General features: G+C 37.8%; 1 protein-coding gene across 1 annotated transcript in view; it reads left to right on the top strand.

The window, feature by feature from the left end:
* Window positions 1-230: 230 nt before the first annotated feature.
* LOC306997178 (uncharacterized protein) overlaps window positions 231-23,715 on the top strand; it is a 230,629-nt gene continuing 207,144 nt past the window's right edge. Inside the window, exon 1 of the mRNA XM_079610330.1 lies at window positions 231-244. The gene's annotated coding sequence lies outside the window, so the exon portion shown is untranslated. The remainder of the gene's footprint in view (window positions 245-23,715) is intronic.

Genomic DNA, 23,715 nt, shown 5'->3' with positions numbered 1-23,715 from the left:
GCTAGCCGGTACGTTGGAAAACAAATAACCGAAGCTGCTAGAGCGGCTAGGCTACAACCGGCAACAACCTATACACATAATTACCCAGAATGCATTGCGACGTAAATAAATATGGCGGCCTACGGGTGAACGAATTTTCGGCTTTTTTTAATAAAACCAAAAACATTTGGAGTTTTTTTGTATCACCTTTTTATAGCTGACGCCCAATTTAATCTTATAAGGCCAACATGCTGCACTAATCGGGGTACCCTTTAAGGAGGTCTCTAGATGCATTATGGTAAAAAAAAAAAAAAGTACAATTTTTCATAATAAACATTGCACATCACCTCTTTTCTCACAGTGTCTGAAAGGGTTCGATAAAAGATTCAGTTTCTCTAAATCCCTCCTTTATGAGAGACAAATCTGCTCTGATTGGTCAGATGGCTCAAGCTGTTGTGATTGGTCGACCGCTTACAGTGAGTGTCGGAAACGAAACATCTATCTATCTATCTATCTATCTATCTATCTATCTATCTATCTATCTATCTATCTATCTATCTATCTATCTATCTATCTATCTATCTATCTATCTATCTATCTATCTATCTATCTATCTGTCTGTCCGTAAGGCCTATAAATCTTCAATTCGTCAAAATATTTTCCAATACTTTTTTTTCAAACATTTCACACAAACAGACAAGCAAACAAGTTTTTCTTGACAATCTATCTTTTCTATTTAAAAAAGACCGTTTTATACATTTCTTATAATTTTTACTGTAATCCAATTCAAATAGCAATTCTGCATTCTGTTTGTAGGGAAGCTTATTTTCGCCTTTCGCGTTTTAATAATTGCATAAAAGTAATTGTGACTTTTTATCTCACAATTACTTTTTTTCTCGCAACTGTGAGTTCTCACTTTATTTCTCGCAATTCAGCCTTTTTTCTTGTCATTTCAAATTTATAACTCGCTTTATAACTGTACTTTTTTCCTCAGAATTAAGAGTTTATGGGCCCTATTTTAAATCGAAGTGCATGATCTAAAGCGCAAGTGCCGAATCCACTTTTGCTAGTTTATTGACGGGGAAAACGGAACTCTTCTATAGCGAGGAAACGGCTCTGTTGTGCGCGAGGTTACAGTAAAGCGGGCAAGCAGACCATCTACATGGGACAAAGTGCCTATATTAGGCGCACATTACTAACGCGCTCTTTAAAAAAAAACAAAAAAACCTTTAGACCAGGTTTCAGTTGGTCAATGGCGCCAGTTGCCTCAAAATAGCAATGTGCAAACAATGCGCCTAAACACCTTGTTTTCAGACTAGCAGCCTATGGCCGCACAAATACATTTGCTATTTAAAAAACGTGGCGCAGGACGTGAAAATGATAACTGCGTCAGGCTGAAACTAGCAAAAACTTGGCGCTGGCACTGCATTGCGACGGATGTATGATAGGGCCCTATATTTTGCAATACGGACTTTATAACCCTCCATTGCAAGTTTATATTTTACAATTGTGAGAAATGAAGATTTAATTGCTAGATATAAACTCTGAATTTCTGAAAAAAAAGTCTGAATTGTAAGATATCGTTTGAATCTTTTTTTAATTGCAAGTTTATATCTTACAATTCAGACTTTTTATCTCGCAATTCTAACTTTTTCCTTGAAACTCCAAGTTTATATCCAGAAATTCAGACTTTATTTCTCGCGATTCCATGTTTATAACTCGTAATTCTGACATTTTTCTCATTGCGACGAAATTGTGGAAAGTCGTAATTACCTTTTTTATTGTATTATTTATTCCTTAGACTTCGAGGAAACGAGCTTCCGTATGCTTGCTACCCAATTCAAATCCAGCAATTGAACTGAAGTCTAAAGGGCATTCTCAATTCAGTTCTGATCCAGAAACACAATGCCGCTGCTGGTGTGTTCCTGTCAGAGGTGTAGCATATAAAGCCCAGCTGTCAGCTGTCTAAACTATACTTGGGAGCCTGGATTCAATCACCCTTCACAAATCAAATAATTATCATCCCTCTATTTATGTGAAAAGGCTAATTGCTTGACTGCTGCAATATCCACTTTGTGTGGGACATGAACAAAAGTGACAGAGGAGCACCGCTGGGTAGAGAACAATATCTCCTCTCATCTCTTCTCGTTGTTTTCATTTCTTCTTCAGTTGAGCGTTAGAGCACAGCGGTTAGTGTAATACCACTGACAAAAAAAATAAAAAAAGAACAAACAGAAGATGTGGGAGATCTTTGCGCCTCCCCTCCAGCCAATCAGAGAGCGTTCGAGTAAATACACCTGTGTGTTCGACACTGTTCGCCGTGCCAAACTTGTGCCCACTACACAGCCCACTCTCCTCTCTATGTCTCATTGTGTGTGGGCCGCCGCAGCCATTGGCAGCACATTGTACACGTAACGGCTCTCTCTGCCCACATCACATTAGTGTGTGAATTCAATATTCGGTATGAATAAGAAGATTGAGATTGGATGACTGTAATTAATCTGAAAGTAAAAAAACAAACAGTTTCCATCCATACGTCTTCTGTGCATTAGCTATTTCATCCCACATAATGAAACTGTTTGCTGATTCATCACAGTCAAACCACATCATAACACAAGGAGGACATCTGCATCAAAATGTCAAGGCCAATAAAGGGTTTTCCTGAACGAATCTATCACCACAGTCGGCCTTGCATGCAGTAACAGTGAGGAAAGTGGAATGAACGCCAATCGGACTGCAGCTCTCAACATTAAGGACTTTATTTGCTGGCCTTGCCAGGAGAGTAGGTTACCCCACGAATTAAGCATGTAAGTAAGTAAATAAATAAATAAATACATTTTGGTTAGTTCCAATCCTTGATTCTGATTGGTCAATCAGTGAATAAAACACGGCTATGACCGCTTCACCCAACGGTTCTATGTATCACTACACAACACCCCTAGCAACCGCTCTTAGCAACTTAAACACATGTTTGATCTCATCGATATTGTTAATTGAAGCTATAGTCGAGTATTGTGAGAGATCGAGTAAGCAAGTGTACCTGCATTTACAGTAGACATAGCATTTTCCTTTAGGTCAGCCCTATATTCATAATAAAAAAAAATCAGTTTGAATGTGTAGCTTGCATGAATATCAGCTTGCTTTATCTTGTCCTTATAACAGTTAGCCTAAGGGGTTTTCCCTTATATACTGTCTATGGGTTTTCCCGTGCCCATAGTCATCTGTCAGTTGCGTCTTCCTTCTCTGTGATCACAAGTTTGAGTCCTATCAATGTAAAAGTCTTCTCTACTGACTGACTCACTCATAAAGACAGTCTTTGCCGCCATTTATTGGCGAAACAACGTATAACTTCTGTTGCTGTTTACGTTCAGGGACTATTTTTTCCAGCGGAAGGAAGGCTTTTAATGATTTTACTTCTTGAAAGTTGCATAGATACATATTTTTCGGCTTAAATAGTTGTATTGTGTGGTAATCGTTTTATAAAAGCAATAAGGTACTCGAGGCAAGTCACCTATTCACGATACAGCACAGCCTCTCGTAGCCTACGTTATTGCTTATATTTTAGATAGATCGATAGATTGGTTGATTCATGGTTAATTCATAGGAATTCTTACAATCTCATTCACACATTTTTGCACGATTGAAAGTCACATCATATGTATTCATACGAAATCTCCATCTCGTAAATTGGTGACATTTTCCTGTGAGATGGGATATTACTACACTAAACTAAACAACGCATAAAAACATTTCTGTGCTTGAAATTGCACTGACATAAAGCACATTGAGTGATTTTTTTTTAGCTTAAAGTAAATAAAAGTGATATTTAAAAGCTAATCAACCTCAGAATCTTCTGTAAACTAAATGTAAACTAGCAAGACAAATGTATTGTCAGGTTTTGGCGAGGACTCGAATGCAGAGTAGGGCTTTTTATTAAGTGCCAAAACACCACAAAGATGGGGAACGTTCGGCGACGATCCAGCACAAGACAAAAAAGTTTTCCTTTTGCTTTTTTTCGTGGACAAACGACAACGTTGTCAAAACGATCCCATGTAATACATACTGTATGTATAACAGTTTTCAAAAAAAAAAAAAAATTGTGGTTTACGATAAGTGGAGACGATAACAGTATCATTTTCAAAAACGTGCACTTTGAAACTTGATTTCAATAGCTTGCGTTATCAGGCCACCAAAACACTGTTGTCATGTAAATGAACAGACAAAACGCTTAAAATGTTTTCCGTTTTTAGTTGAACACTGTATAGTTTAAAGGCTTCTAAATTGGGAAGGAAATAAGGAGGGTAACGAGGGAGTGATAACAAGGAGGGCAAACACGACAGAAGCCATGTGCTTACACCAGTCACGACCATACAAGAACACCTAAATGTGTGCTGATGAAATAATGTACAGCGTTCCAGGTGTGTTAAAATAAATTACATTATCTAAATCAGAAACCTGCTGCTGTGCTGCTCAGTCAGATATCAGGAAGCATTTTCTGATGAGAGTATCTCCATTTAAATTGATTTCTGACCTTCAGGACACCATTAAATATAGTTAATCAATCCATCCATCCATAAATCCATCCATCCATCCATCCATCCATCCATCCATCCATCCATCCATCCATCCATCCATCCATCCATCCATCCATCCAACCAACCAACCAACCAACCAACCAACCAACCAACCAACCAACCAACCAACCAACCATCCAACCAACCAATCCATCCATCCATCCATCCATCCATCCATCCATCCATCCATCCATCCATCCATCCATCCATCCATCCATCCATCCATCCATCCATCCATCCATCCATCCATGTGTGTTACACTGTATATCTGTATGATGTATAATGTAAAATGCAAGTGTTTTACTTTTATGAGGTAAAGTGCACATTATTGGATTACATCCCCGTTCAGTCTACAAACCGTCTGAACGATTGAGGACATGGTTGTTTCCCCTACATTAGGCTGCATCTTTTGACCAGCTACCTTGGCCGTAGTAAGGTCATGATTGAAAACATGGTCCACAATAGTGTCCCTCATTTTATCTGAAAAGTGCCTATACGTCCTTTGCCTCTTCTACCTCTTCCTCTGTTTTGCCTCCCAACCCTTCCATCACACATCCTTACCCCTCTTCGCCTTCTTCCCGGATGTTGACCCCGATCCACTGTGTTAACACTGTGTTTCTCTGTCTATGCTTGCAAATCGAAGGTTCATGAGATGTATCTCTGAGCTATTATAAAGAACTGGTTGATCATTGGTTGATCTAATGCTTTACATTCCCTGTCATTAGTGAAAGTCAAGATTCACCTTTATAATTCATCAGTTCAGGACACATTTACCAAAAAAGTCTAATAGAAATGCATATCAAACATAGTTTGACAGATTATGACAACTGATTCAACCATTTTGCATGTAATGGCGTATGCAAGGAACTAATGCCTAGAAGTTTTGGAGGGTAAGATTATTAAACAGAGAACCAGTATGATATATTTTGATCAACATAGCGCACAAAGATGCCTCATGAAACAGATTTCGGACAGACTTCTAAGGCAGCGTAACAGTTTAATGATCTACAACAAAACAGAGCTAGTTTTAGTGATAACTAAGCTAATTTTTAATCACTACAATGGTGATTTCTCGCCAGAAATAACATCAAAAGTGGAAAACGGTAAAAAAACGTACAACTTTCAGACGCCATCGTTATTTTGTAGCTCAACTGTCACAGAATGGAAAGCACAGGATTGTGGGATATCAAAGGCAGTGAAGGATACACCTATGCTGCCTTCAAAAATCAATCAGATGACGGCATCTCAGGAAGTGAAGCTAACATTGGATTCGGACGTGCCTTACTTGATGCCTTTCAACACTGAAAACTTCCAGCTCACACAAAAATGAGTTGATCAAAATATTTGGAATGAATGATAAATGTGCAATGCTAATAGAGACACCATATATGACCACAGGATGAATGATCAACATGAAAAATGCAGAAACCAATGATCCCTGAAGCGATGACATAACCACAGCTAGCTTGATATGATGAAACCATCCCTTAGCGATGACAGTCATGACTGATGTTACTTGATATGCTTCTCTCCCAAACACATTTAGTCTTGCTGGAGGGAAACTAAATGAGAGAAGGCATAATTACCCAGCAAGACAAGGCAGCATGTCTCCAGACTACAGTGGCAATCTGTCAGTGTCAACAGTATTGGTGTTTTCCTCTCTCGATTGCACTGGGAATACTTTGTGAAAGGAGCTGAATTCAAAGAGGCCTCCTGCATTATAGCTAATTAAGCACTGCAATTCTTTCATTTTCTTTTAGGATTATACAACCCAAATGCTAAAATGCTTGCATTTCCCCATCCGACTTCTCTTCGACACTGACATGAAACAAAAGAGGTTAGTGCTGAGCTCAGAGATGCTGACTGTTCAACCGCAGAGACGAGCGCCAGATCTGCTTCCTCAGTGGCCCTGCATTGATCCGACTGTGGCTAAATTTAGATCTCTTTGACTTATGGTACAGTGGGTTATTGCTTTTTGTTGTTGTTGTTGCAGTATTCAGATTTAAAGGTTTCACATCAATTTGACCATTTCTTTTATATGTAGGGAAGGCCTGGACTGGCTGTCACATGAGGAAATTGTCACAAGTGTTGTATAGCCTACTATTAACTAAAAGCTTTTTTGAGAAAAAAAAATGATTTGCTTTTTCAATCAGCGGTTTTGAATGCTGGTTAAATTAGGCCATTGTTGTATAGCCTACTATTAACTAAAAGCTTTTTTTGAGTAAAAAATAATTCGATTTTTCAATCAGTGGTTTTGTATGTTGGTTAAATTAGGCCATTGTCTATGAAGTGTCCATATAAATAGGGTAATATCATGTTTTTGTTAGGGAAACATGATAAAACTGTACTGGGATACATTAAGGAAAAAGTCAACTATATGATGAAGGAGGTATACTTTAAGTATGCTTTCATATTTGTATTTATTTTTATACAAGTAATGAATTCACTACAATTTCTGCCAGCCGAAATAATCGTTTTCTATAAAAAAAATTGTAAAGTCCCTATAGTCAATAATTGTATCCCTTATAACTCATCTTTGATCACCAAAATTAAATTTTAAAGTTTTTTCCTTGAAAATAAAATTATTCATGCCTTAAAATAGCTTGAATGTAACTACACTCATTCAGTATATGTGGTTCTATGAATATGCAAATTAGCCCCGCCTCCACTCACTCACACCAGCTCAGAGATCCACTCGTTGACGATCACACGTTGATCTGATTGGTTACAAGGTAGTTTGAGAAGTCAGAAACACCAGCGATTTCAAAACGTGTTTTTGAGTCTTTGGTTCACTGCAGTTTTAAGGAGAAAATACTCAACAATGGTGTTGACTTATGAATTTGCACATGGTTTGTTTTAAAGCAGATTAAAAACAACACTTAGACATAAATAAACTTGATTTTCACCACTGGGCGACTTTAAATCCTGTCTTCTATCGATAAGCCGATAACTATTTTATGGCTGTTAACTGATAAGGGTCCATAGTTGAAGAAACACTAGATAAAGATTTTCTCTCTCATCATGCCTGTCTGTCCGTGAAAGCTGTTAAGAGTGAACAAAATGGAGTAAGGGGGCGTTTGAAGGTTGAGGAACCACTTGAAAAGCCAGCATTTATCTTTAGGCTCCAGCACCCTGCAGCCTCTCAACTGCAAAAAAGACGTGAGGGAGATGATTGCTTCTCATAAAATCTGAAAATTCCCAGGAAGCAATTATTAAAAAGTGGTGTATCCACCCACTCCTCTGGAAATCATGATGATAAAACCCACACGAGGACATACACTCCCTTCAAGTCTTATAGGAATGTACAGGACTGTAAATGGAAATTCCTTCCTCTAAGCATCAATTAAGATCCTGGATAAACGGAAATTCTGACAGACTGGAAGTGATTCCTGTGGGATTCTCATTAGAATCCTTTAGAATTGCTCCAGATTATGACAGAAAATCCATTAGAACACCATTAGCATTCCTTTATTAGTGAAGAAATTTCTAATTTATCTCACACACCTGTTCTCTCCTTGAATAAATTGGCTTTACTCTGGAAAAATGGCGTCATTTAGAATTAGAATATCTGACGAAGCGTAATTTTATGAATTACATTTTGTTGTTGTTGAGACCAACTTTTTCCACATAGGAAACTATTTTAATGAGTTTAATTAAATGATTGTAATTAAAATGATTGCTCTCACATGGTGTATGTTTATTAATATATATTGCCTTTCAAAATGCCTTGCCCATTAAATAAGCCCCTAATGAAGAATTATGAGGCATTTAGAAATGTGGTGTCATTCTGCTTTGATTATTAATCTTCAGTAGCCTAAAGATGAAATCCTATCATGTGTAGATGCCTATTCAGCTTCCGACTGGGGATCTCGGAAAACAGCAGAATTCAATTTCGGTGATAATTGCAATGAGAGCACCAACAAGAACCACAAGTCTCTTCTCCGTTGGTTATTTTATCTGTCTGGGGAAAGAGATTGGAAGAAACAAGAAAGCACTTATAGATACAATTGAAAACGGCTCCCGGAGCGCTCCGCTGGATCGCGGAATTCCAATAAAGGCCCTTGGAGGATTTTAGTGAGCTTGAAGAGGATCCTTGTCAAGCAGTGACTCAAACAGATATGTCACAAAATGATAGTCTGGTGCAGACAGACTTTCTGACCAGTGGCATTCAGTCTGGTCCACATGGCAGCTTATACTGGCCAAGAATCGCCTACATAGACATGAAGATATACCTCCTCATTTTACTTATATTTTAGGCGTGGGTGTATCTTAAATAGAGTATACCACGATGACGTATTTTTCTAGGTCGACCCGGAAGTTAGCATAACCCTGGTTGTTTCGACAAAAACACAATAGGATTTTTCCATTGGCTTTTGTAATACTGCAGACAATGACTGATCAGGGCTCGACATAAGCAATGGCCCGATGGCCCGGGGCCAGTAAAAGAGTATGTCGGATTTTATTTTATTTTTAGATGTCGTATGAGATTTGACTTCGTTAAGAAGTTACCAGTGTGATTATCGAAAATGTTCTTTCATGTATTCTTTAAACGTCTGTAATATATGTATATCCAATAACCCATCTGTTCTTCTAGCTCACCATGACGACTATAGGTCACAAGGGTCATTGGAACCAATAGTTTAAGTGACCATTTCTAAGCTAAAGTCTTTACTTAGATTAAAGTGTCCCTCATTGAGACAAAAAACATGTTATCTTGATGATTTGAGAAGAGTCTCCTGTTTATCGTTAGAGCCCGACCAAATCCAACCTTGAAGAAGCTGTGTGTATGTGTGTGTGTTACTGTAGTATTCCTGGTTACAGGTTAAGGAACAAGTAACATTATTGGTGATTGTCTGACTTGTTTTCTTCAACATGTTGGCACCCAGAAACCCAGATCAGCGACCTAGAAGGTCACGACGTGCCTAACTTCAGGGTCCGAGTGTCTGCCGCCTAATCGAAGGAGATATGCTTCAGTCTATCTGTCCATGTGTGGAAAATGTGTGTTTATCTATTTCTTAGCAAATCAGAATCTTTCAACCTGAAGCAATGACGTAGCTTAGACTTTGGTGTAGGGTGTAATTGCTGTGATCTTTGTAACTGTAACGGAACGGCCTATGAAGCTGACTTCTGCCCGATGAAACTGCAACTATCTTTTTCTAAAAATGACTCAAAACTTTGTTAAAGGAGAGTCTGTGCAGTTAAGGAAAGATCAAATTGGCTAAATAAAGTAGGAGAAAGTGCATGTATGTATTAGGTTGTCTTTTTTTTACTATATGCAATGGAATTTATGTACTTGGTATTTAAAGATTTGCTAATGCCTTTTGACCATATTGTTGCCTTTTTTTTTTTTTAAGATGGGGAAGAGTATTCCTCAATGTATTGAAGTGCAGTAAACAAGCTTAAGATGCCTGAGTTTTAATGAGCCCCTCTTTGTTTTGCTCCCACTTAACACGCATTTCTTTATTGAACAGTCTTTACTCTTTGGTGAACAATTCTTAACTGTCTGGCCTCAAAACTAGACATCTTTATTGTAACAACCTACTCTTGCTCTCAATACAGCCTCGCTCATTTCCATAGAAACAGACCAAATTAGCACTCTGTGTGATACAACTGTGTATCGCACAGTTTTTCCTTGCTATCTACAATAAACAACGGTGCCTAGGAAGAATAAAAATGCAGATGGATGTGGTCAAAAAAAATATCTTTCATCATTTATGCATGGCAATTAATTGCACTTTTTGCACATTAGTTAGAAATGTATTTTTGCCTGCATTGCTGCACTGAGGAGAAATCGGATGTCTACTCTGATTAGTGTTTTCACCCGCATGTTGGGATGTGATTGTCGGTGATGATTTACATTACAAGAGGATAAAATTTTAATCAATGGAAAGGATGTCTACAGCAATTCTTCTGAGACCCATTAATGATAGCAGGAGAAACGCTCCACCCAAACATCTTGCAAGACATAAAAGCGGCATCAGCAAAACTCACAGGGCGAGAAAGAATGAGACAGATGGAGAGGGAGACAGTAAGTGAGGCAGTAGTCATGGATATGAGGAAGAGGAGGGGGCTATGAAGAATTAGAGAGTGTGTGTGTGTGTGTGTGTGTGTCTGTGTGAATAGACACAAGGACTTAACTAAACTGCTGATTCAATCCAATACAGGTCATTAAAACACGACAAAGACTCAAATATGTGCTGAGTTCGGGAGAGTGTATGGCTGAATTACACATAACATGTTATGGCCATAATCCACCCTTAAAGAAACACAAGTTCTTTACTGACATCGATGGTTCCATGAAGAACCTTCAACAGTCTATTGAACAAAAGGTTCTTTATAGAATATTAGGTTGTTAAAATGTTCTTCACACTAAGAAAAAATGGTTCTTTTAAAGGGGTCCTGTTATGCCTTTCCACTTTTTCAACTTTAGTTAGTGTGTAACAGTAGTTGCTGTTTGAGCAAAACACAGATCTGTAAGGCTACGAAGCTCTAAGTCCATTCCAAAGGGATATAGTCTCAGAAAGAAAACACATTTCAAACTACAACAAACAACTTATTGGGACTACAACGTGCTTCTTCTGGATCACAATTGTGAAGTCACAATGTAACTCATTTAAATAATCGAATACGCAAAAAAAGGGAGTGACACTGTAAAAAGTGATCAGTTGACTTAACTAAAAAAAAAATTAGGAAACCCGTTGACTTAAAATTATTAGGCAAGGCAAGGCAAGTTTATTTATATAGCACATTTCATACACAATGGTAATTCAAAGTGTTTTACATAGAAGAAGAAAAAATCTAAAGCAATAAGAATAATTAAAACAGTTTAGAATAAAAAATAAAATAAAATATAGTACAATTATAATCTTTCTTTGTAGGGCTGAATTGAAGGAAAAATGGAAAGGTTAGTGCCTGTTTAAGCTTAATTGTATTGTAATAACACGTGTATTAGTGGATTGTGACCAACTAATTGAAACTGAAATTAAATGGTAAATGGACTGCATTTATATAGCGCTTTCAGAGACCCAATGGCCACCAAAGCGCTTTACATTTTGCCTCACATTCACCGACGGCGGTGTCAGCCGTGCAAAGCTGCTCCCGACACGCTGGATGACACCTTGCACGGCTGACACCGCCGTCGGTGTATGAATTTAATTTCAGTTTCAATTAGTTGGTCACAACCTGCTCATGGACACCTCGACACTTGGTCAAGTGGAACCAGGGATTGAACCACCAACCTTCCTGGTTTGTAGACAACCTACATTAACCACTGAGCCACTGCTGCACTTAAAACTAAACATATCAGCGATCTTTCAAAGGGTGAATAACATCAATAATGAAAAGGTTAAGGTTAGGATTAGTGTAGTGTGACAAACCTAGTTTGTTTAATTTGTGTTTTACGGATGAAAATGAAGCTGTTTTTCTGTGGATTGTGTTGATTTAACCACAAATTGAAAACGAAATTGAAACTGTAACAGCTTTAACTCTGTTACCTTAGCGGTTATATTTCTCTACACCATTAGGGGCCGCTAATCATCTTTATAGATGAGTATTTAGCCAGGTACTATACCTGAAGAAGTAAGCAAGCATGTGGATAGAGGAAGCAATGGCTTCCTTGGGGCTCTTCTGTTGGACTTTATAAGGTCCTATGATTGAGGAATGTGTTTCCTTTTTGGTCAATCAGTAAGTAGTATGTTTTCTTTATAAATATTACCAAAACCAGAGTGTACATGTATTTAATGTATAACCATGATATTGAATGTGATGAGCATTAGGCTATTCATGCTCATTGTGACAGCGTTGTCTATTTAGATGGACCTTTTTATTCCTGTGCTTTCTGACCTCGGTGGAAGTACTTGCTTCCGCTAACTTTCTGCTTTGTGGTTTGGCGCTTGGATTATGACGCTTGGACGTTTTATGTGAGCACTAGAGGGTTTGGATTACATTTGTGGAAGACTGGAGGACACCTTTCCTATCTGAAACATTGGGATTATCAAATTAAATGTGTGGACTTTTGCAAGGACATTTTTCATCCATTACCAAGACTTGTCGGCTTCACCATCAGCTAAGATTAATCATTAACTTTTCCAGTCCAGATTCCCCAAACGCTTAACTATTCTGGTTTGATGACTGATGTAACTGATGGTTTCCTGTTTTCTACCTTGTTTATTATTTTGTGTGTTTTTTTGTTGTAAATATTTGAGATTTCGGGTTGGTGAATACATTATAAGCATAAAGCTTGTGTCTGATGCTTCAGAAATAGATGCTTTTGATGTGGCTTCTAGCGAAAACACGAATGGATTGTTGAAGTCATACTTTCGCTTCAGACACACAGAAGAATTTCTTAGGGACGATTGAGTCCAGGTTCCACTTTTTGCCTCTATAGTAGAGGATGCCAGTGAGTCACTCCATTACAGTTATGATTTTGATGGCATTGTGGTTCAATGAGCTGATGTGAGCTACATAACTGCTGGACTTCATTACATGTTTCTTGGTAAAGTTGATGGGTCCAAGGTGTGCAATCACTGCCATTTGTTAAAGAAACATCTGGATCTTCATCATTACAGTGCTGACGGGGTCAGTGCCTTGAGAAAAAGTGTGGGGATTGTCCTGGCCTTTGTCGATGGGGGATACTTCCTAAACCTGACCTGTGTCCCTGCCAACCCTAATAGTGCTCATCCTATGTTCAGGAGTGAGATGGTCAATGCCATTGCCCTGCATGATTAATGCAGTCTTCAACAACTTCTCATTGAGTTTGAGAAGTCTGCCACCACAAGATCTTCAGCGACCCACTATACAAAATAATAATCTCACAAACTTGGGCAGGACGAACATTTTGCATGGTGACCAGAAATTCATCCTCCGGCTCTTCCATCATCCATTATATTTTTTATTTTATAATCATTAGTCATTTATGTTGTCATTTGATTTATTATTTAATCATTATTATTATTTATTCATGTAATTTTATGTTTATTTTATGTTGTATTTATGACTTATTTTACTTGCAATGCTTGCTATTGTTTTTTAATCTTATGATTGTACGGCTTGAAGGGATGCTCGTCTCCATTTCAAGGTTTTTAACCTCACAGGACGATGTTGTGAAGCAGTGATTTTCCATTGCTTTGGTATAAATAACACTTGTTGGAATTTTACTGGTCAGACGAAGTCAGAGGATTGAAACATACGCAACTAAGATTATTCAGTAACCTTTCTCAGTTATACTCTCCGACTGATAGAAGAAATATCTTCTGGCAGGGATTCGGCGCCCGGGGTCGAATCTAATATACCTGATATTTCTGAGGCAGAGATTCATCCGATCTAACATTTTGGCACAATCTAACATTTCTTTCTGAATGCTGACTGTATTTTCTGCCCAAAAACCATAACAAAAATGTTCTCTCTAAAATCACAACAAAATGAAACAACATGGCTTTATCCAATGTTCAGATTTCTGTTCTGGAAATGTATGCAAATTAGCACATATTTAATTCGATAATACCTCATTGACATATTTAAACATAACATTTATGTATAATATTTATATTTAATAAATGGGTGTCTTGCTTTTAAGTCATATTGTAGAACATTTATTTGCACTGTGATATTATTTTCATGACAATTTACCAACCAAATTTTAATGAATGCAATGAAAAACATAATGATATTGAATAAATACGATAAAACATATTATTTACATGTTTTTTTAATTATATGTTTTGTTTTTACATATTTACAACAGCAAATTACAGATTTGAATGCAATTTCCTGTTCAATGTTTATAATGTCCTACTATAAAAAAGTGGCAATGAGCTCCCTGGTGCCAGTTCAAAAACCTTATACAAAATAATTAAATATCTACTTTATCAATACATTGATCTTGAAACACATCTCCAGTCAGTGTTTTGTTAAAGGGGGGGTAAAATACTTAGTTTCAGTCAATCTCATGTTAATCTTGAGTACCTATAGAGTAATAGTGCGTCCTTCATATCTCCAAAAAGTCTTTAGTTTCATCATATTTATAAAATAAAAATACAGCTTTCCGATTCTATCCGGAAAAAGCCGAGGTCCTTGATTCTGGGCGTGGGCGGAGCTATAGAGTCAAGCGGGAGCATCCACAGAACATACAAACTGCATCCACTGTTCCAGTAACACTGGGTTCTTTGGGAAGCTGAACAAGGTAAACTTTCCCTCACATCCCAAAACACACTTTTTTGGAGACATTCTTGACATCAACCATTCCTATTTAGCGCTGCTGATGATGATTTCCAGTAGTAGCCCGTCGATGAGCGCGGTCTTTCTCTCCTCTGGTCGACGTGTGCGTGAACGCGCTTTTCCGAGAGCAATGCTCATATAAGGAGTTCCACTCTGGTCTACGTCATTAGATCTACGATAGAAAAAAACCAGCCGAAACGTGTTGCAACCCGGAAGTATGATTTTCAGCACAGAAATTCTCTGTTATTCGTTCAAAATAACTTTTCAAACTTTGGCCATTATTAGCATGAGAATCCATCTCTTTAACACTGTAAACAACTCTGAATACATGAAACACCATTGTACCCCCCCTTTAATAATTTTTGCTTTTATGTTTTATGTAGCATGCTTAATAATGATTTTGTTTGTTGAGTAAGCACCGTTTAGCTTCTAGGTCTTTAATGGCAATCGTATTGAGATATGTGAAGTGTTTGTCGTTGTTTTCGGAGTTGTCTTAAAGAATAGAGTAATACCTCGTAGTAACGTAACTGCATTTTTTTTTTGTAAAAACGTTATGTTTATGCATCGGGCTAACGCAAACAAAGACTGATTGTGCATTTACAATATGAACTCTGGGCTATGCTCGCTAACATAACATTAAATTCTTTATCTTATTTTTATTTTTTTTACTACAAACTACAAAGCAGTGGACTATAATCATTATTATAACACGATTTAATTGATAAAAGCATAATTGTACTCCGTGTTAAACAATAAGTATTATCTCTGTAAACACTGCTGGGTCATTTGACCAATCAACGCAGATTAGCGTCGCGCAGAGGAGGGGTTTGAAAAAATGAGTCGTTGAGCGATTCATTTGGGAGTCGGTGAGCAAATCAGGTAAAAATAAATGCATATTATACGACAACTAAAGTGTTTTTTGTCATTGCATGCATGTAAAACTGTTGTTGGGGACTCCCTAAACAACATTAGGAACATTTTAAATGTCATAATAGGTGCCCTTTAAAGTAAAACTTCAGTAAAACTCTTTTGCAAGTAAAGTCTGGAATATACTTGCCGACTTTGTAAATGGTTACAGAGAAAAACTATGCATCGTACACTCAAACACTACCGGACGTTATTTCCAGACACAAACTAAAACCAGCTCAAAATATCAAACATGCTTGATTTCCTCAGACTGGATGTTGGCTAATCATAGTCAGAAGCTGAAAAACAAGATTTTTGGTAACACTTTATTTTGATTGTCCCCTTTAGACCTTCTGTTGACTATAAGAAACGTTCCACCTACGTGTCAACTAAATCTCATTGGAGTATTAGTTGAGTATTAGTAGAGTTTGGGTAAGTAGACTAAGGCCCTGTTTACACGAGAACGCTCGCTGGTGAAAACGTAAAAATATTTTATCGGATGTGCCTTTCGTTTACACGGCGACGGCGTTTTTGGGGCTAAAAAACGCAAAAAAGTGAAACCACCCTCCAGAGTGGAAATCTTAAACGCTCCACCGTCGCGCGTCTAAAGGGTAAAAACTATAAAAACGCAAAAGTCTGCTAGACAGTGAAGGCGTCGCGTACGTGTTTACGTCACAGGCATGCGCCAGTGCAGGAAAATAACAAAACATTATCAAACTAAAATATAGCATTAATTTCATTGACAAAAACAAAACAAAAAATTCTGTCATTTTTGAGAGACGCGAAGAGCACTGTGGGTTAAAGCAGCAGCTTTACCATATTAAACATGAAAAACAGTGTCAGCGTCTCTCACTTTCAGTGCTTTACGTTGCCACCTAGCTGCCGGGAGTGCACACTACATCCAATTTCACACACTTTTGCGTCACCATATGCACGCAGATTTCCCCCCCATAACGCTCGTCTAAACGCAGAATAAAAAGTGATAACGCAACGCCACTTTTGCGTTTTCTCTTCAGATCGTTTCCGTGTAAACATAGCCTAAGTTGACATGTACTTGTAAAGTTACTTATAGTCAGTAGATTGTTTGTCAGGGGACCATCAAAATAAAACATTAGCAGATATTAAACAGACAATTACTCGACTAATACTCCAAGAGTTAGTTGAAATGTAGGTGGAATGAATAGTCAATAGAATGACTAAAAGAGACCATCAAAATAAGTGTTAGCCAATTTTCTGTGAAATCTGTCAACTCTGACTGACAACAATCTGCAGACTGGCTCTGATTTTTGGGAACTAGCGCTGACTCTTCTAGGACTCTTCAAATCCAGGCAAAAATGTGGGCAAGTGTATTGGAGAGCAGGCTATTTACACTTACTCCACCCACCAATGTCTGGTTGGGCCATACAATATTTAAAGTCCCCCTGTAGTCTACAATTTTAACCTTGAAACTCATCTTTGATCACCAAAATTACATTTTCATTTTTTTTCACCCTTGAAAATAAAATGATTCATGCCTTAACAAAGCTTGAATGTAACTCTACACCCTTGCCTCACTTAGTATATGCAGTTTTAAGGAGAAAATACTCAACAATGGTGTCGACTTATGAATTTTACACATGGTTTGTCTTAAAGCAGATTAAAAACACCACATAGATAAACAACAAGATTGATTTTCACCACTGGGCGACTTTAAAAAAGACGCAAATCATCTTAACGTCTGGAATCATCGTAGTTATCATCGTAACTTGGCTTTTGGCGCGTTTGAACTGAGTTCGAATCCACCTTTTGCCGAACTTGTTCTTCTCCCTTTTCCCATCACATATCAGATCGGAAAGTCATTTATTTTCAATAAAAATGAAGAAAATATTTGAAAAGTGGAAATAAAGTGCCTAACGAATGTTTAATAATAAAGTGTTTATCGGTTAGGGTTAGGGGTTGGTGTCCCAATAAGGCACCATCCATTTAATCATTTTAATAAATATAGTCATTTACACTCTGCATCCTGTTAATGTACTTAAATACTGAGGTGCAAATAGCTATCTGACACTATTTATAAGCAAATAGCATCTAACAACTATTAGCTGAACTGCTACTTTTATATAGTGTAAAAAGAATCTATTTTCACTTATAGTTTAAATATCATGCTAAGAAAATATGCTATGCTTAGTGGAAATAGCAAAGCGGTCAATGGGTATATTTTTTTTGGAAGTCTATCAAAAAGCCATCCGCCGGAAGCTAGTTATTTTAGTCAATGAAGTTTTAAATATGGATATGTTTCTTACGTGAACGCATCGATTCACTTCAGAAGGCCTTTATTAACCCGGAGACACGTGGAGCACTTTTATCATGGATGGATGCGCTTTATGGACTATACCCATTCACTCCCAGTATAAAGCTTGGAAGAACCATTTTTTTATATAACTCCTGATTGTATTAGTCTGAAAGAAGAAAGGCATATACACCTGATGACTTCAGGGTTAGTAAGCCATGGGCTAATTTTCATTTTTGGGTGAACTATCCCTTTAAGAAATCACCCAGAACACACCATAAACCTCATATCAAAGTAACCAACATAGCAACATGCTAACACCTTTAGCAACTTCATATCAACACTGTCAATACCCACAACAGCCTAGCATGGACATTTTCTTCAGAACATATAAAACTCAAACTTTCACCAATGTAACTTTGATTTATCAAACGTAGACTCTGAAAAAAAAACTAGTAATTTTATTCCATATATGCTTGCAAATCATTCAGATAGTGCCATAACAGTTTATTTATTCAAATGCCCTAGACGCTCATTACATTGAATATTGCGGTATTACATCATGAATGGTTCAGCTTCAGGGTGATGTGTTCGGGTGTTAAATTGCTTGACAGTAGAATAATATAAAATGCACAGATCTGACATTCATTATCAGAGCCTTATAATAGTTCATGTTGTGTAACAGCCATTTCTGTAAAAATGTCCCTGGTGTGGGTGACTGAGGTAAAAGTAGGTAGGTATGTTTCATAATACTTATGCATTTTGCAAATTTAAATAAAAAATCACATTTTGTGGGTGTGCGTGAACATTGCGTAAACGATTCTTTATTCTGTGTGCAAAAAGTTTTATGGTAAGTAGCATGATGCTGCACATAATTCTCATTCAAGACATGTGCATCATTCTTGCATCCAGTAATTCCTTAAATGGTCCTGTGAATTATTTATAAAATGTCTGTATGCACAGAAAAATAGTTAAACAGAATGAAATATGTAACAAAGCTGTTGTCTGTATGCCGCATTACATTCCCAGATTAAGAATTTGCTAATGTATAACTTCTTAGTCTGTACGTTTCTTAAACAAACACAAGTTATCTCAGAACCGAATTTGCACACATTTTAGATCTGTTAACAGTTGTTGAGTTGATGAATTAAACATATATCAGTTTTGATAATCGTTATTATCAGCAGTGCGGTGGCTCGATGGGTAGCACTCGTTTTAATCAAACAAATGTTGATTAAAAATTATACGGTAAAAAAATTATGTTGAAGTTGGCATGAAACGGAAGTTGTGATAGTCGTTTCTTTCCTATTGTGACGTATATCCGAGTGAACCGACTTCTGGAACAATACAAAATGTGGGGCTGGATTTTGTCCATGGGGAATTGATTGGATGGTTGTGGTTTGCTATTGGTGGATCTCATGTGAGTGACAGGTTGCCCCGCCCTCACGCCAGTAAACACATCATCAGACAAGAGAAGAAAAGAGATGCAAGAAGGAGGGGAAGTTATCTTGATTAAAGATAATGAGGCACATGCATTTAAAAAAGAATGATGTGTGCAGATAAATCATTTATAATAAATACTGTGACATTCCATAAAAAACAACAATTATCAATTTTGATTTCATAGTGACTTTAAAATATGAAACATGCATTGATAAGAGCAATAACATGCATTTAAAGTAATATCATATTTATTTAATGCTTACTTCAAAAGAGTAGACATTTTTATTGGTCTCTGAGCTGGTGTGAGTGAGTGGAGGCGGAGCTAATTTACATATTCATATATCTCCGTGTACTAAATTAGGCAAGGGTGTAGTTACATTCAAGCTATTTTAAGGCACGAATAATTTAAGGGAAAAAAAACGTTATGTAATTTTGGTGATCAAAGATGAGTTTTAAAGGATATGATTATTGACTACAGGGGGATTTTCATAAATCCTGATTTGTTCCTCATTTCATAAACATATAACTGAATGGTATTCAAAACAGGAAAACTGTCGAGTGTTCATTTTCTCTATCAATCTAATGGCTTTCAGGATAGAGACAACTCGAAACGAGCAGACACATGTGGCGTCATTTCACACCCAGAGTAATGAAGGATGACCCATCAAGATGTTCCCACCATATGACTAATGTGTTACAGCATGATCCTAATCTGCTGCGAAACACAACCAATTAAGTACAAAGACTTTACACATTTATATCCGTCCATAAAACACTTTCTAATGGCAGGACATGTTCGGTGTCTTCTTACTGTGACGAAATGAATCCTTTTTATTGGGTTTCATAACAGACATGTGTATGCAGCTGTCAACGGGGGTAGATGTAAACTGTAGAGGTTTTGTAATTATTTAGACAAGTTGTTTAATTTTTTTCCGTAAATTTAGAATACATTTTAAAACGAAAGTTGATGAATAATAACTTGTTTGTGAAAAAGCCTGGACACAGATTTCCCTCCCACATTTCTTTAGTGAACGAGACCTATTGTCACAACTGATGTGCCAGTTAACAGAATCATGACAATGAAGATCAAACACTAACTTGTTTAATGAACACGAAGAGAATACATTGACAAAGGCATGGAGAAACATAACATTAACTACTCACACTAAAGACGAGAAAAGACCATAAACTGAGTGAAACGGGGAGTATAAATACACAGGGAAACTTAAAGGTTGTGATTTCAGGCCCAAAAATAAATGATAACATTCATCTAATCTTTCCGAACGATCCGCCAGCTGCCCGCCCCTTAAGCAGGCCGTCAAAAAAATGCTTCTCTGTAGGCAGCCTAGGCTCTGAGATCTGCACACAAAAACAATTGGTTTCACCAACCACTCAAAACCAAAATAAACAGTGTTCCAACCAATCACCGACAGGGGCTGGGTGTTGTGAGGTTTTGCACTAGTGCACGTCTGCACGCGAGGTCGGAGCTGAAGAAGAAGCCGGCGTCTATCAATGAACAAGATAAATTGAACGTGGCTGAGTCAATCCCCAAGAGGAGGATTAGGGCGAGGGAATACCATCGTGTTTATTCCAAGACACGAATAGTTATCGGGAAGGCTTTTGAAAGGTGGAGAGAACTTAAAGAACTTAAAAATGTTAAATCGGACGCTGAGGTTTCACTCTTTCTTCTGGATAGGTGAGTAGCTGCTAGTGCTGACCTTTTTTCATGATGCATGAAATGGGAAGGAGGGGCGAGCTAACTTTTGTTTGGGATCTCGCTTCAAACACAAACAGAAGTGACGTCACCCACAATCGCTGATACAACCTTTAATGACAGACAGCTGAACGTAATCAGTAACCAAGGAGACTAACTAGGACGCAATTAAGACTAATTTGAACTGAAGCACAAGAAACAAAAGCCGCGTTTCCACCGCGGGAACTTTCCCCAGGAACTAGGAACTTTGGGGTGGTACTCGGTGTGTTTACACCGCAGGAACCAGGGTCTAAATGAAGTTCCGGGTAAATATTTCCCTCTCCGAAAGTCCCTGCTCGCGAGGTAGTACTTTTTCAAAGTTCAGGAACTTTCGGGGGTGGGACTTGTGCGCTGAACATGCTGATTGGTTGTGTTCACGCCGCATTTTGACTGGATGACTCCACGCAGCATTCTAATTTAACCGGCATTTTTAAAAATCTATTGCGGTTCTTTGCTTCATGCATTAAGAGTTGTCTGTCTGCAAATATGGAATTTAATAAAAAAAACCCAGCTGGAACGACGACGAGGTTCAGGCTTTATTAAGCGTATTTGTGTAACACGACATTTTCTGCGCGTTCATCCCAGCCGTCTCACATTCAATGTCCGCAATACCTCACAAACACAACTAACGTTACAGCACAGTTTGAATCTCCTCCATACTTATTATAAATGTGGCGCTCAAAACTGATTACTGTCCGTCGCAGACTGGGAGGAGCAGACGCGCACAGTTTATAATCTTCCCGGTACTTTAGACCGCGGTGTAAACGCAGAAAGCAACCGGTCTGGGGCAAAAAAACTTCCTGGGAAAAAAGTTCCTGGGACAAATTGTTCCGGGTAATTTCGGTGGAAACGCGGCTAAACACACAGAAATGAAACTAAGGGTACGTTTACACGACAACGATATGCTTAAAACGGAGACGTTTTTTTTTTCCGCGTAACGGCGACACCATTGTCAAAACGATTCCTATACACACGGATCCGCGAAAACGAATAAAAACCCGGTATTCTGCTTCCAGACCATTAGATGGCGATGAAACACGATTGAACACGTAATGCGCATGTGCATGACGTCATCGTTTTTTTTGACACCGTTTTTGGTGTTTACACCAAAGTTTGGTTTTTCAAAAGTTTACGTTTCAGGCACCCATGTTGTCGTGTAAATGAATGGCCAAAACGCATAAAAAAGTATACGTTTTTAGTTGAAAACGGTGTCGTGTAAACAGCCACAACACAACATAATCCTGACACCCATAAATCAGAAGTTTTATATTTGATATATTTTCATTCCATTCACATTATTTGCAATACTCTTTGGAATCAGTGGTTCATTCCCTCATAAAAAAGTACACATTCTTGTGTACAATTTTGCTTTAAAGTTTGTGAAAAAGCTCCAATTATGTGATTATTATTGCCGTTGTTGTTTCTCTCAAGACTCTTTATTCAATATTTTTTTCATCTCTGGAAAAAATCATGAGGAAATACTGAAAAAGTGGGCGGTCACTATGTTTCCATCACCCAGTTTTTATGCGCATTTTCAGGTATCGCATCAGAAACGAGTAATTCAGCACATGTAAAAAGCCGCATTTTTGACTGTGAATTGGCGGACACATCGATCGGATCAAAGTCTTTTCCAGCTGAGTGTAAGAGGGTCTTTCAAGGGCTCCGGGTGCTCCTTCCCCAATTCTGCTCTCATATGAGCCAGTGACTCCCCATTTCCTTTGTTTCCCTTTGTGTCTGAAAATGCTTTTCAGAACCTGCGTGTTGCCGGTGATTTTGGGGAATTGTATTACTGCTGAGCGTCGATGCCCACCGCTGGAGAGAAATTGGATTGCCTGAACACAGTCATAGTAATTTACTGGTTCTGGGCAGTGAGAAAAATGAGCAGTGCACATGCACAAAAGCACAGGATGGGAGGATAGATGGAGTTCACGATGCATCCGGCCTGCCTAAACATAGCATGAATTATGCTCAAATAATAGGAAAAATCGCTTTTTGTGTACTAGGTCCAGTTACATGGCCTTAATAATAATGGCTTGGCTTCCACAGTAATATTAGCTGTAAATTGCTACTTTGAAGTCCTTGGCACAATGTCAACCTCAGAGGCTGTTTGCACAGAGCCAAAGGGAAGGTAGATGTCTCAGTAGATAAGTTTGAGTTATTAAAGTCGATACTCATGTGCATGATATGATTACCAGAGAAGCCACAAGATGAGACCGTTAAAATCAGAACCGAATAGATTTTTAAATGTTTTTTTTATAGGAAAATGTGAGTTGTGCTTGCCTAAACTAAATGTACCTCCACAATGCACAAAGAGAGTTGTGGGAGGTTGCCAGGGGGTTTCAAGACAGTTTTTAAAGGAATAGTTCATCCAAAAATGAAAATTCACTCATTTACTTACCCTAATACCATCCTAGATGTATATAACTTTCTTGTACATAAGATCAAATGAAGATTAGTCCATACAATGCAAGTGAATGGTGATCAAAACCTCAAAAGGAGTCTAATCGGTTTTAAGGGAAAACATACCAAAATATCCCTTGAGAAAAACAAGTGGACTTAATTTATTGAATGTCTCA

The sequence above is a fragment of the Phoxinus phoxinus genome, assembly GCF_949152265.1.
Source record: "Phoxinus phoxinus genome assembly, chromosome: 4".
In the NCBI taxonomy this organism is placed as follows: domain Eukaryota; kingdom Metazoa; phylum Chordata; class Actinopteri; order Cypriniformes; family Leuciscidae; genus Phoxinus; species Phoxinus phoxinus.
The sequence above is the reverse complement of the archived record's forward strand: the minus strand, read 5'-3'. Positions and strand labels throughout refer to the sequence as shown.